Source organism: Balaenoptera physalus, assembly GCF_965194825.1.
Source record: "Balaenoptera physalus genome assembly, chromosome: 14".
In the NCBI taxonomy this organism is placed as follows: Eukaryota; Metazoa; Chordata; class Mammalia; order Artiodactyla; family Balaenopteridae; genus Balaenoptera; species Balaenoptera physalus.
Genome location: NC_138893.1, coordinates 13,666,278 through 13,679,249, shown reverse-complemented (window position 1 = coordinate 13,679,249; position 12,972 = coordinate 13,666,278). Strand labels below are relative to the sequence as shown.

Here is a 12,972-nt window from a genome sequence, read left to right as displayed (position 1 = left end):
CTGAGCCCACATGCCACAACTACTGAAGCCCATGCACCACAACTACTGAGCCCGCGTGCCACAACTACTGAAGCCCACGCACCACAACTACTGAGTCCACATGCCACAACTACTGAGCCTACATGCCACAACTACTGAAGCCCATGCACCACAACTACTGAGCCCGCGTGCCACAACTACTGAAGCCCATGCACCACAACTACTGAGCCCGCATGCCACAACTACTGAGCCCGCATGCCACAACTACTGAAGCCCACGCGCCTAGAGCCCGTGCTCCGCAACAAGAGAAGCCCCTGCTCGCCGCAACTAGAGAAAGCCCACGCACAGCAACGAAGACCCAACACAGCCAAAAAAAAAAAGTGTACAAAAAAAAAAAAACAAGGACAAAAACTTTTTGAAACAAAAATGTTTAAAAATTCTTCAGAACTAAAATTGTATCTCTAATCAATGTGGGGTTGGCAGAGGCGTGATTAAAGTGACGTGAGTGTGCTATGGTACGTGTCTTAATGGGGGAAGATAGAGATGTGGAGAAGTCTAAGCAATCAATTCAGTTTGGTTCTTGAGATAAGGGCAACTATCATAAGATAAAAAAATACAGAATGGAAAACTTGCAAAGTAAAAGGAGAAAACTTGGTGTAGTCAATGGAATGTAGGAAACGGAAAAAAAGGAAACAAAGTACTGTTAATGGACAGTCTGGAATAGGCTGGGAAATAAGCAGTCATATAATATTGCAGCAAGTAAAACTGGGATAAACACTCATCAGACAGAGCCTCTCAGATCATATTTTATTTATGTGTGTGCGAGAGAAATTTGTATCTTAAGCCGTTTTTTGAGTTTTCTGTTGTTTACAATTGAAACTGATTCTAACTTGTATACTTCCTTAATAATCAAAAGATTTCAAGATTTTCTAAAGAGTTTTGAATAATGAAACAGGGGACACTATAGAAAACAACAAAAGAGAAACTTGTGGTAGAAGAATTCTCCCAACATTGTGAAGACTTTCAGAAATTTGTGGATACAGAAAAGAAAAAAAAAAAATCTAGGACTGAGCAACCTGAAGACAACTTGGTCCTTCAGATTCCACGACAAGGAGATCTGTGGACGGAGAAAATAGTGTCAGCATAAGCCAACTGCCTTGCTGTACGAAAATTTAAGGAATACTTCAGACGCCAGCATATCCTTCAGACAGAATCCACATCACACAGCACAGGATCAAAGCTGAAGCTGGTACAGTAGGAGACCTGATCTAGTGCTGATCAAAGTCTTTCATTTTTGGAAGTGACACTTTCTGGATGTGGTAGAGACAAAGTTTCACCCTTAGGTGGCCAAAATTCAAGGGTGGAGAATGAAAGCGATTCACAAATAATGCCATTTGCAGCAACGTGGATGGACCTAGGGATTATCATACTAAGTGAAGTAAGTCAGGCAGAGAAAGACAAATATCGTATGATATCACTTCTATGTGATATAAAATATGACACAAATGAACTTATTTATAAATCATAGACTCACGGACACAGAAAAGAAACTTATGGTTACCAAAAGGGAAACAGGGGAAGGGACAAATTAGGAATTTGGGATTAACAGATACACATTACTATATATAAAATAGATAAAAAACAAGGACCTACTGTATAGCACAGGGAACTATATTCAATATCTTGTAATAATGTATAATGGAAAACACTCTGAAAGAGAATATATATATGTACATATATACGTATATGTATAACTGAATCACTTTGCTGTACACCTGAAGCTAACACATCTTTGTAAATTAACTATACTTCTTTAAAAATAAATAAATTAAAAAAAAATAAGCGTTAAAGAAAAAGAGGCCGCTGTACTGTGTGATGCTTAGAATCTGCTCTGTTTTCCTCTGCACGCACAATCTTCAGTGGAGGAAAGCACACCACCGGCCGCTGCTGAAATATTAAATGAAAGTTCTGTGAAACATGTGAAGCAATAATAAATAAAACTGAAGTTAAACATAGATGAATAAATAAAGATTACTTCTCAGCTGAAGTTTTGAGGAAAAAAAAGAAGCTTCCGGAGAAGGAAGAAGTCACTTAGAATGAAAACCCTTGAAGAAGGTATAGACACGTTGAAAGATGTAGGTTCTTGGGATCTGTGTGAGAACAGAAAGAGTGTCTCTGAAGGTGCCCTGCCCATCACAGAAGTATCCGAAGAAGTGAATATTGTCAAAAATTTTGCCTCAGGGGTAACTCCAACAGAAGACACACCTCTAGATAGGGAAGACCGGCTGAAAAGTAGAGTGGAGTTACCAGATCTCACAGCTGTGAAGAGGGATGTACTTAGAATTTTAAAACTTAGTGAAAAAATATACGAAGATGCTATCTATGTTCAAGTATATGCGGACCTTAAGTGCAGGTTAGATTTTCATGAAATGCTCGGATTTGTGCCATCTTATCTAGAATTGGTTCATTTTCCGTTTTCTTTGGGGAGTGTTCCTTTCTATAAAGAAGAGAACACATCAAGTGACTGAAAAATGGTTTACACAGAGTTTAAAAATAATTTGAAAGAAATAGAAGAAATCTTAAAAAGATGTCAGATTTGAACTACATGATCAAAGAAGCAAATCGGTATTTTATGAAGCCAAGACACAGAATAAGAATCTCTCTCTGAGGGGCTTCCCTGGTGGCGCAGTGGTTGAGAATCTGCCTGCCAATGCAGGGGACACGGGTTTGAGCCCTGGTCTGGGAAGATCCCACATGCCGCATAGCAACTAAGCCCGTGAGCCACAACTACTGAGCCTGCGCGTCTGGAGCCTGTGCTCCGCAACAAGAGAGGCCGCGATAGTGAGAGGCCTGCGCACCGCGATGAAGAGTGGCCCCCACTTGCCACAACTAGAGAAAGCCCTCGCACAGAAACGAAGACCCAACACAGCCAAAAATAAATAATAAATAAATAAATAAATAAATAAAAAATTTAAAAAAAAATTAAAAAAAAAAAAAAAAAAAGAAGAATCTCTCTGAGGAAATACCTGGGCCTAAAAATACATTCAGAGGGCTTGAAGAAACCAGTCAAATGCTAGTGGAAAATTGAGAACTAAGAAAGAATAGAATGGTCAGAAATAGGACAAGACAAAGTTGGGACAATCTGAGAACAAAGATAACTGCAACAGATTGAAACACATCAAATATATTTAAATCCACAAGTTCCTAATTACACACCCCTCCCCCCAAAAAAATAGCCTTTATAGGTTACCATTAGAGGATGCCGGTAAACCAAGGTTACCGTTAGAGGATGCTGGTAAACCAATCCATCATTTAGAAAACTGGTAAATAAAGGACGAATAATCGGGCATTTATTTTGCCTTTCCTATACACACTCTGCTACTGAGTAACTAAACAGTAGATGACAGAAAGTTATTTTTTAGAGAAGTATTTCAGATAATAAGCAAAGAGGAAATAATTGAATTGGATATAATTCATTTGCAATAAATTAATGGATCTTACCATGATTATCAATGGCTGCTAACATTATACACAAAAAAAACAATCAAACGTTATGTGCCTCTTGATGGAAGAACACAAAACAATCTTTGAAAAAATCTTGCCAAAAAATGAAGCGTGACTCTCAGAAACTATCAACACAGAGTATATGAGGAAAGAGGAACGCGTTGAACCACGCCACAGAGGTGTAATCAGCAAAATCCAGACTATAGAAAACTCCACTGCACGAATAATCCAGTTTTTCAACAAATAAATAATCCCACGCTGTGTTCTGTGGTTAAAAAAAAAAATAAAGATTTACAAATAAATAAAACTTCTTATAGCTCTTAAAATACAACCAATAGAGATGTTTCTGCTTGACTAGTTTTATTTACTGTATGTAATTTGAAGGCAATTTTAAATAACAAGAAATAAGCAATACATATGAAAAATAGCTCTTCACAGTTTGAGAGAGTGTTTTCCCTGCTTCCTTTTCCTAAAAGCCTGTTATCAGCATAAATCAGTGGCTCACAGAGGGACTGGTAAAGAAACATGCTTGTTATTCTATTTCTCTATTATCTGTTCCAAAAGACCGAAACAAAATAAAAGGACTCTAAAAATATTTGTTGATAAACATAACAAAGAGCCACAGTTAGATTGACTGACAACCAGACTGAAGGAGTGCAAGCCAGAACACAATGGAATGATATTTTTAAACAGCCGAAAGAAAATAACTACCAACTTAGAAAATATCCTTCAACTAATAAAGAGAAAAGAGAAAATATTTTTAGACCAAGAAAAATTGAGAGAATTGACCATGAATAGACCTGCGCTGAAGGACATACTAAATGGTGTTACTCAGGCAGATGAAACTATACTCCCAGGTGGAAGACCAGAGATGCAAGAAGCAATAAAGAACAATGAAAATGGTAAACACTGGAGTTAATCCAATCAGTATTCATTACCTAAACTAATAATAATAATACCTTGTGGAATTTAAAATAATAGAAAAATTTACAACACGACAACAATGCACATAAATCAAAAGGAGGAAAATGGTATTTCTGTTGTTCAGGAGGTGGGTAAAAGTACCGAATAACATTAGGTTTTGATAAGTCTAGGATGCATGTTGCAAACTTTAGGACACCACTAATAAAGTAGCTAAAAGAGGATATAATACAAGGCTGAGAAATGGAAGAACGGCTGGGGGAAAAGAACTGTAAAACACTAAGGCAATCCAAAAGAATGCAAGCAAGGAGGGAAGGAGGGACACAGGGGAGATGAAACAAATAAAAAGCAAATAGAGAGGTGGTAGATTTAAACTGAATGCACCAGTGATTACATTAAATGTAATTAGACTAGCTGGTTCAATTAAAATACAAGGATATGGAAAAAGACACTATGCTAGCTCTAACCCAAAGAAAGCTGGTTGCTTCTATATTAATATACGTACAAAAAGTTGAGTTTTAAAGCAAAAACCCTTAAGATAAAGAGGTTCACTTCTTAAAGAAAAATAGCAAATGTTAAACCAAGATTTCAATTTAACAGGAATACACACACCCCCCCCACACACACACAATTTGCATGTAAAACATATAATTTGTGAAGAACTAATAATTAGGTGGAATATAATTGTATAGCACTATATATACATTGTTTTACTGCTCACTGGGTGGTCAGGCTGTGCCACAGGATGGAATGTTATGTTATTAGAAGTGCGGTCAAGGTTAAAAGGGGGATAAGTGCCAACCAAGGAAGAAACCAGTGCATGATTCAAGGTCGCTGAGAACAGAAGACAGAAACACCAGGCTCAAGTAGTCCAGTGTTTACTTATAGCAAGAAGAAAGAGTGATAAAATGTGCACGAGATCCAGCCTCTTGCGATGCATTGGTCCCCCATGACCAGCGGATCTGTTCTGCAGCCAACCAGGGGACCACATCATCTCACTTCAAGCTGCAGTGGAAGGACCCCAATCCTTCCCACTCAGGGTCTAAATACAGAAAGCTGGGGGCGTGCCTGATGGCCACTGACACACAAGCTTAAGCAGAACAAAGGAGTACATATACATCAAACCCAGAACAGGAAAAGGTATTCTCTCACAAGGCCAAGAGCCCAGCACAGGCTGTGTTGGCTTTTTATGTCCTAGTAAGGAAGTGTTCCAGGACCACGGCCCATTCTTATGCAGCTGAGCAGGGGCCGGCAGACTCTATGCACATGACTGCCTTTCCCAACACACACACACACACACACACACACACACACACACACACACACACACATAAATTGACAGAATTATAAGGAGAAATAGGCAAATCCACAATATTAGATGTTCATACACTTTTATCAGTAACTGATAGAATAAGCAGATTTTTAAAAAAATCAGTAAGGATATGGTCTATTTTGAACAACACAATGAACAAACTTGACCTAATTTATGTGTATATACCATTGCACTTAGCAATTATAGAACACAGTTTCTTTTCAAAAACGCAAAATGAAGTAAAAATTTGAATAATCCTGCAATTATTAAAGAAATTCGATACAGAATTTAAAACCTTCACACACACACACATACAAACACACAACTCATGGACTATTTCAGTGTAAATTCCAATATTTAAGGAATAAATGATGCCAATATTACATGAATTCTTTCAGAGAAATAGAACAGGAAAAGAAGAACCACTCCCTAAGTTTGGTTTATGAACCCAGCATCATCTTGATACCAAAATCCAACAAGGAAATCATAAGGAAAAAAGTTAAAGGACAATCTTTCTCATAAAGATAGATGCAAAAAATCCTAAACAAAACAATAGCAAAGCAAATTCAGCTTTGTCTAAAAAGATAATGGATTCCAATAAATTTGTATTTATTTTTGTAGTGAAAGCTTGATTTAACATTTACTGTACTGAATATTAAGACTTCATAGATAGTTATGATAATTTAGACAGTGTAGTATGTGGATACATGATTTATGACAAAGGTGACACTACAGAGCAGTAGGGACAACGAATTTTTAACAAATTGTACTTAATTGGATATCTAAATTGGAAGAAAATGAAATTTGGCTCTTACACTATACTCAGTAATCAATTCTAAGTGGATTGTAGCTTTAAGTATGAAAGGCAAAATAATAAAGCTTCTAGTAGTTGATATAGGAAAATATCGTCATTACTTTGGGATAGGGAAACACTTCTTAAAGGTGAAACAAAAATCCTAGCCTTAAAAAAATTGATTTTAAAAGTAAAGACTTCTATTCTTCAAAAGACACAATCGAGAGAGTGAAAACTCAGTCCAAAGAGTTGAAGAAAGTACTTCAGTATATATAACTGGCAAAGAACTTGTGTGCAGAATATACCAAAAAAAAAAAAAAAAATTCTACAGAGTAATAAAAAAAATAGAAAATCCAATTTTAAAATGGGCAACAGGCCCTTCATGTGAGAAGATACCCAAATGACCACTGAACATATGAAGACTTATTTCATCATTAGTGACTAGAAAATGCAGATTTAAATCACAATGGAATATCATTACACACTTTGCAGAATGATAAAAATGTAAATAACAATACCAAGGGGTCTGTAAGGATGTGAAGCAACTGGAACTCTCATGCACTGCTGGTAGGTATATGAATTGACCCAGGAATCTGTTAAACATTTTGGCATTTTCTTTGGAGGTTGAACCTATGCATACTTTATTACTCAGCACTTTTACACTTGGTACATTCATGCACCAAGAGGTTGAGATAAGAATGTTCATAGCAGCATTACTTGTAGTAACCAAAGATTGAAAAGGACTCAAATTTCCATGAACAGTAGAATGGATAAGCAAATTTTCAGCAATGAAAATGAACAAACTACAGCTACATTCATCAATGTGGCTGAATTTCACAACTATAATGTTGAACAAAAGAAGCCATACATAAAAGAATAAATATTCTTTTTTTTTTTAATTAATTTATTTATTTTTGGCTGCGTTGGATCTTCGTTGCTTCGCGCGGGCTTTCTCTAGTTGCGGCGAGCGGGAGCTACTCTTCATTATGGTGTGCAGGCTTCTCATTGCGGTGGCTTCTCTTGTTGCAGAGCATGGGCTCTAGGCGCTCAGGCTTCAGTAGTTGTGGCATGTGGGCTCAGTAGTTGTGGCTCTCGGGCTCTAGAGCACAGGCTCAGTATTTATGGCACACGGGCTTAGTTGCTCTGCGGCATGTGGGATCTTCCTGGACCAGGGCTCGAACCCGTGTCCCCTGAATTGGCAGGCGGATTCTTAACCACTGTGCCGCCAGGGAAGTCCCAGATTTGGAAATTTAAAAGTACATTTAAAATAAATAACTAGGGCTTCCCTGGTGGCACAGTGGTTGAGAGTCCGCCTGCCAATGCAGGGGACACGGGTTCGAGTCCTGGTCTGGGAAGATCCCACATGCCGCGGAGCAACTAGGCCCGTGAGCCACAACTACTGAGCCTGCGTGTCTGGAGCCTGTGCTCCGCAACAAGAGAGGCCGCGACAGTGAGAGGCCCGCGCACCGAGATGAAGAGTGGCCCCCACTCGCCGCAACTAGAGAGAAAGCCCTCGCACAGAAACGAAGACCCAACACAGCCATAAATAAATAAATTAATTTAAAAATAAATAAATAAATAAATAAATAAATAACAGGCCTAAGAAGAAATCGCACTGGAAATTTAAACTTCATCAACAGAAAGAAATGAAAAATTACACATGAAATTTTGGGGGTTGCAACTAAAGTGATGCATAGTAGGATACTTGTGTCATTGAATTCAAACGTAAAAGAAGTAAGACTGAAGTTTTGTGAGCTAAGCAGGTGGTTTCTTTGAAGAAAAAGGGTCACTTGCTAAAAGAGGTTTGCTCTTCAGGCCCTGCACTGTCACTTTCCTGCTGTGAGTCACAACAGCTTCTTAGAGCATCCGAGCTAACTCAGTTCTTTGAGGAGCATTAGACCTGCTGAGGCAAAAGGCCCAACTACCAGAACTGTGTGTATTGTAGTCTGGACTAGCTAGAGAACCTCTTTGCTCTGAGCATAAATCAAACCTGGCAGCTTTCTCAGTCACTTGGCAAATGTACTGGAGCAGGAAAAAAGGAAATTATAAATGCCACCTCCAGAATAAAAAGAGGCCCAGCAGGGCTTCCCTGGTGGCGCAGTGGTTAAGAATCCACCTGCCAATGCAGGGGACACGGGTTCAAGCCCTGGTCCGGGAAGATCCCACATGCTGCAGAACAACTAAGCCCATGCGCCACAACTACTGAGCCTGCGCTCTAGAGCCCGTGAGCCACAACTACTGAGCCCCCGTGCCACAACTACGGAAGCCTGCGTGCCTAGAGCCCGTGCTCTGCAACAAGAGAAGCCACTGCAATGAGAAGCCCGTGCACCGCAAGGAAGAGTAGCCCCCGCTCGCCACAACTAGAGAAAAGCCTGTGTGCAGCAACAAAGACCCAATGCAGCCAAAAATAAATAAAATAAATAAATAAATAAATAATTAAAAAAAAAAAAAAAAGAAAAGAAAAAAAAAAAAGAGGCCCAGCAAATATTGTACCACCTTCCCTGTGGTTGTTTGTGAAAGATAGAATATCTTTCTGTGACATGAGTGAAAATACCTTGACACATTCTAACCTACTAAAGGCATAACTTTTGTAATGTGGCGGGATCTTTCATTTTCATGGATTTTTTATTTTCGAATGCTGTAAATTTGAGTCATGCAGGACATCTCGGGTGCCTGCTATTTTCAGCTCTCTGGATTCTATTGGCATGCCATCATCAATGTAGTGAATTCACGTGCAGCCCTGAAGAATAATAAGGCAGTCAGTCAGTCACATGTGGCAAAGAACAAGAGCTAATATCTTGAGCCAGGATAGTAGATGTGTACTGCTATCCCCATCAAATGCAAGCAAATGCTTCTACTGTTTTTTTTGTTTTGTTTTAAGTTATTTACAACCATTAAAAACAATCAGGGAGGGGGCTTCCCTGGTGGCGCAGTGGTTGAGAATCTGCCTGCCAATGCAGGGGACACGGGTTGGAGCCCTGGTCTGGGAGGATCCCACATGCCGCGGAGCAACTGGGCCCGTGAGCCACAACTGCTGAGCCTGCGCGTCTGGAGCCTGTGCTCCACAACAAGAGAGGCCGCGACAGTGAGAGGCCCGCGCACCGCAATGAAGAGTGGCCCCCGCTTGCCGCAGCTAGAGAAAGCCCTCGCACAGAAACGAAGACCCAACACAGCCAAAAATAAATAAATAAATTGATTAATTAAAAAAAAAAAACAACAATCAGGGACTTCCCTGGTGGTCCAGTGGCTAAGACTCCACGCTCCCAACGCAGGGGGCACAGGTTCAATCCCTGGTCGGGAACCTAGATCTCACATGCTGCAACTAAGAGTTGGCATGCCACAACTAAAGGTCCTGCATGCTGCAACTAAAAGATCCCACACATGGCAACGAAGATCCCACGTGCTGCAACTAAGACCTGGCGCAGCCAAATAAATAAATAAATATTTTTTTAAAACCCCAAACAAACATACCATCCTTCATGATTCCCACTTCTACATTCCCTTTAAATTGGTTTATTGCAGTACCTACCTGGTCCCCTAGAACTTCACTGTCAGAGGGCACACAGTCCCAGATGGCCACAAGTAATAACATTTTGCCATTTTGTACTATGAGCTGCTACCTTTACCTATCATGGAATGTAAAATATGATTCTCTTTTTCTTCATCTTATCCTTACAACCAATACTGTACTCCCCACAGTCCCCTGCAATCCAGGCTGTGGTTATGATTTTTGAATCAGTTAAAGTTCTTATGCGGCAAGCAATACAAACTGACTCTAATTAAAAAAATATGAAAGAATTTATCTGAGATTCTGGAGAACAGCCAGCATCAAAATAAAAGATGAACAATGGGTCCTTGGGGAGGGTAGGAATCAGGGCAGTTTCAGGGATTGTATCCTTGGGAAACTGTGGACCTGCAAATGACTCAGCTAAAATCACCTTTCCTCCCAGGGTGTGTCTGTTTGAAAGTCAAATTCTGGGAGAGAGAATAGATTTACTTAGGATTATATGGCATAGAGAAGAACAAATGCCTAAAGGAGGTGATATTGGGCAGGGCAAAAACAACATATTATATGATACGATAATATAATAACATAATAATACATTCAAATCCAAGCCCGTTTTTGGAAATATGAAAAACGTAGAAAATGCAGCATGGGAACCTACCATGTTTCAGTAAACAAAGATATTCACTGTTATCATTTTTCTAACTATTATTTTCCTTAATAGAGTAGGAAAAACTCTACGGATAATTTGAAATAATTCAAGGTATACGACACATTAAAATTGCCAATAAACCTGCAGATACAAACAATCTTACATTTTGGTGGTATTCATGCTTTCATTAAAAATTTTAAAGTTAAAAGGTTTTTTTTTGATTACAAACCTAATACATGCTGGTTACATTGCAGAAATTATGCAAGGTGAAGCAAATGTTTCTTATAATTCTGACTCCCTGAGATAATCGCTGTTAAATGTTTGAGATTTATGCCCCTCATTTCTACATGTGCGTATATGTTATTAATTTAATGAAAATTGAATTATTTTGTTCTTTCACTAAATCTTATTAAATATTTCATTAAATGCCACTTAACTCGGTATCTTGGCAAGTATTTCCATGTTAGTACGTTTACTCTGACCTGATTCTTTTCAACAGCCCTATATTATTCTATTGAATGGATATGCCATAATTTATTGAACTAATCCTATTGATAGACATTTAAGTCATTTCAGATATTTTACTATTACCAACAGTGCTTCACTGAAAAATCCTTGACCTATGCTGACTTAGGTCTCTGAGTCAGTCTTTCTATAGAAATACACATATTTAATAGATTGACCTCATAGTTTATGTAAATTTATAACTTGCTTTATTAGTTAGCATATCACAGACTTTTAAAACAGTATCAAAATGTGAGTTAAATGTAATCTTTATATAATATTCCATTTTATACAGGTGTCATAATTTAATTAATGTAATGGTTCCTACATTTGAGGGTTTTAAGTTGTTCCCAAGTTTGGTTAATAAAAATAATTCTGCATTGAACATTTTTGTTTCTAAAGCTTTAGTTGCATTTCTGAATAATTTTAGGGGATATTCCTTGAAGTGAAATCCTTGGCACAAATAATAGGAACATTATTTAAGGCTCTTGATGTATACTGACAAATTATTTTTCAAAAAGGTTGTGGAATTTACATTTACATCAGCAATATGAGTGCCTTTATTGCTGGACCCTTACCATTGATTATATTGTTAATAACTTTTTCTGTGCATAGTTACATTGTATCATTTATTCACTTAATATAAAAAACTTGCCGAGGCATTTCAAGCTCTTCGTAAATTTCTTTTCATGATATAAGTGAAACATGATCTGGTTCGTGCCCTTGTTGTTGGATATTTAGACAATTTCTTGACTTACTCTTTTTTTTAAAAATTGGAGTATGATTGCTTTACAATGTCGTGTTAGTTTCTGCTGTACAATGAAGTGAATCAGCTATTTGTATACATATATCCCCTCCCTCCCACCTCCCCCCATCCCACCCATCACAGAGCACGAAGCTGAGCTCCCTGTGCTTTAAAGCAGGTTCCCCCTAACTAAATGATGGAGCTCTGAACATCTGAAAACATTTAAAAATGTTATTTAGGTCCTGTTGGCATGATGATTATCTCAATGCGTAGACCAGAGCCAGGTCCTACGTGAGACAGTGAGACGAGCAAGGTCTCTGCAGACTGGATTCTTGCACAGACACAACCCTGAGGTAAGAAAGTGAGTGTTCTGGTGTCCCTGTGAAGCGAAAGTAAACAGTCAGATCAATGCCTATGATTTCAGATGCTGGGGGAGGCTTTGATTTGCGTTAGAAAAGAGACCATATTTGAAATAGCAGCGGCAGTTTGAGTCACCACCTGATTACACTTATGATAATCCACTCTAACTACCCAAGACTCATTTTGCACTGGCAAAAGAGGGAAGTGAAACAGGATTGTGCTAAGAATAATCAAGTCTCTGATGGTGATACAAGTCTCTGATTTCCCTAGAAATGCGGTATTGCTCTGGCTTTGCCTTTTGGCAGGAAAAGCTTCAAAGACTTCCATTTGGCCCTTGCTACAGTTATAGTATATATTTCACAGATCACAAGGTCAATGTGAAAATTCTGCCAGTGTTGAGTACTTGTGTTCCAACTATCCATTTGTTTATTCAAGAAACAACTATGGAATGGGCTAGGAGCCCCCTTGAACCCACCATGAGGCTGACTCAGATAAAAACTCTTTAACCACCTAGTCCCAATAAAGCCCCACACTTACCAGTAGACCATAGTCTTCTGGATCCCAGCTAGTCTTTGCCATAATTATCCTGGTACGTGAACACAAGTCCCTTAAGGGAAGACTAGGGGGATAATTTACAGAATGTGCTGGTGATGTTATTGCTGGAGTCTTCTTCAAGAGTATCTTACCTCCCCTTTCC

General features: G+C 38.7%; 1 protein-coding gene and 1 long non-coding RNA gene across 4 annotated transcripts in view; both read left to right on the top strand.

Moving 5' to 3' along the window:
- TSNAX (translin associated factor X) overlaps nt 1–12,972 on the top strand; it is a 110,175-nt gene that overhangs the window by 52,345 nt on the left and 44,858 nt on the right. The gene's annotated exons all lie outside the window — the stretch shown is intronic.
- On the top strand, nt 8,096–9,723 carry LOC309642088. The gene is made up of 2 exons (XR_014252965.1): nt 8,096–8,582; nt 8,985–9,723. It is a non-coding gene; the product is annotated as an uncharacterized lncRNA (long non-coding RNA).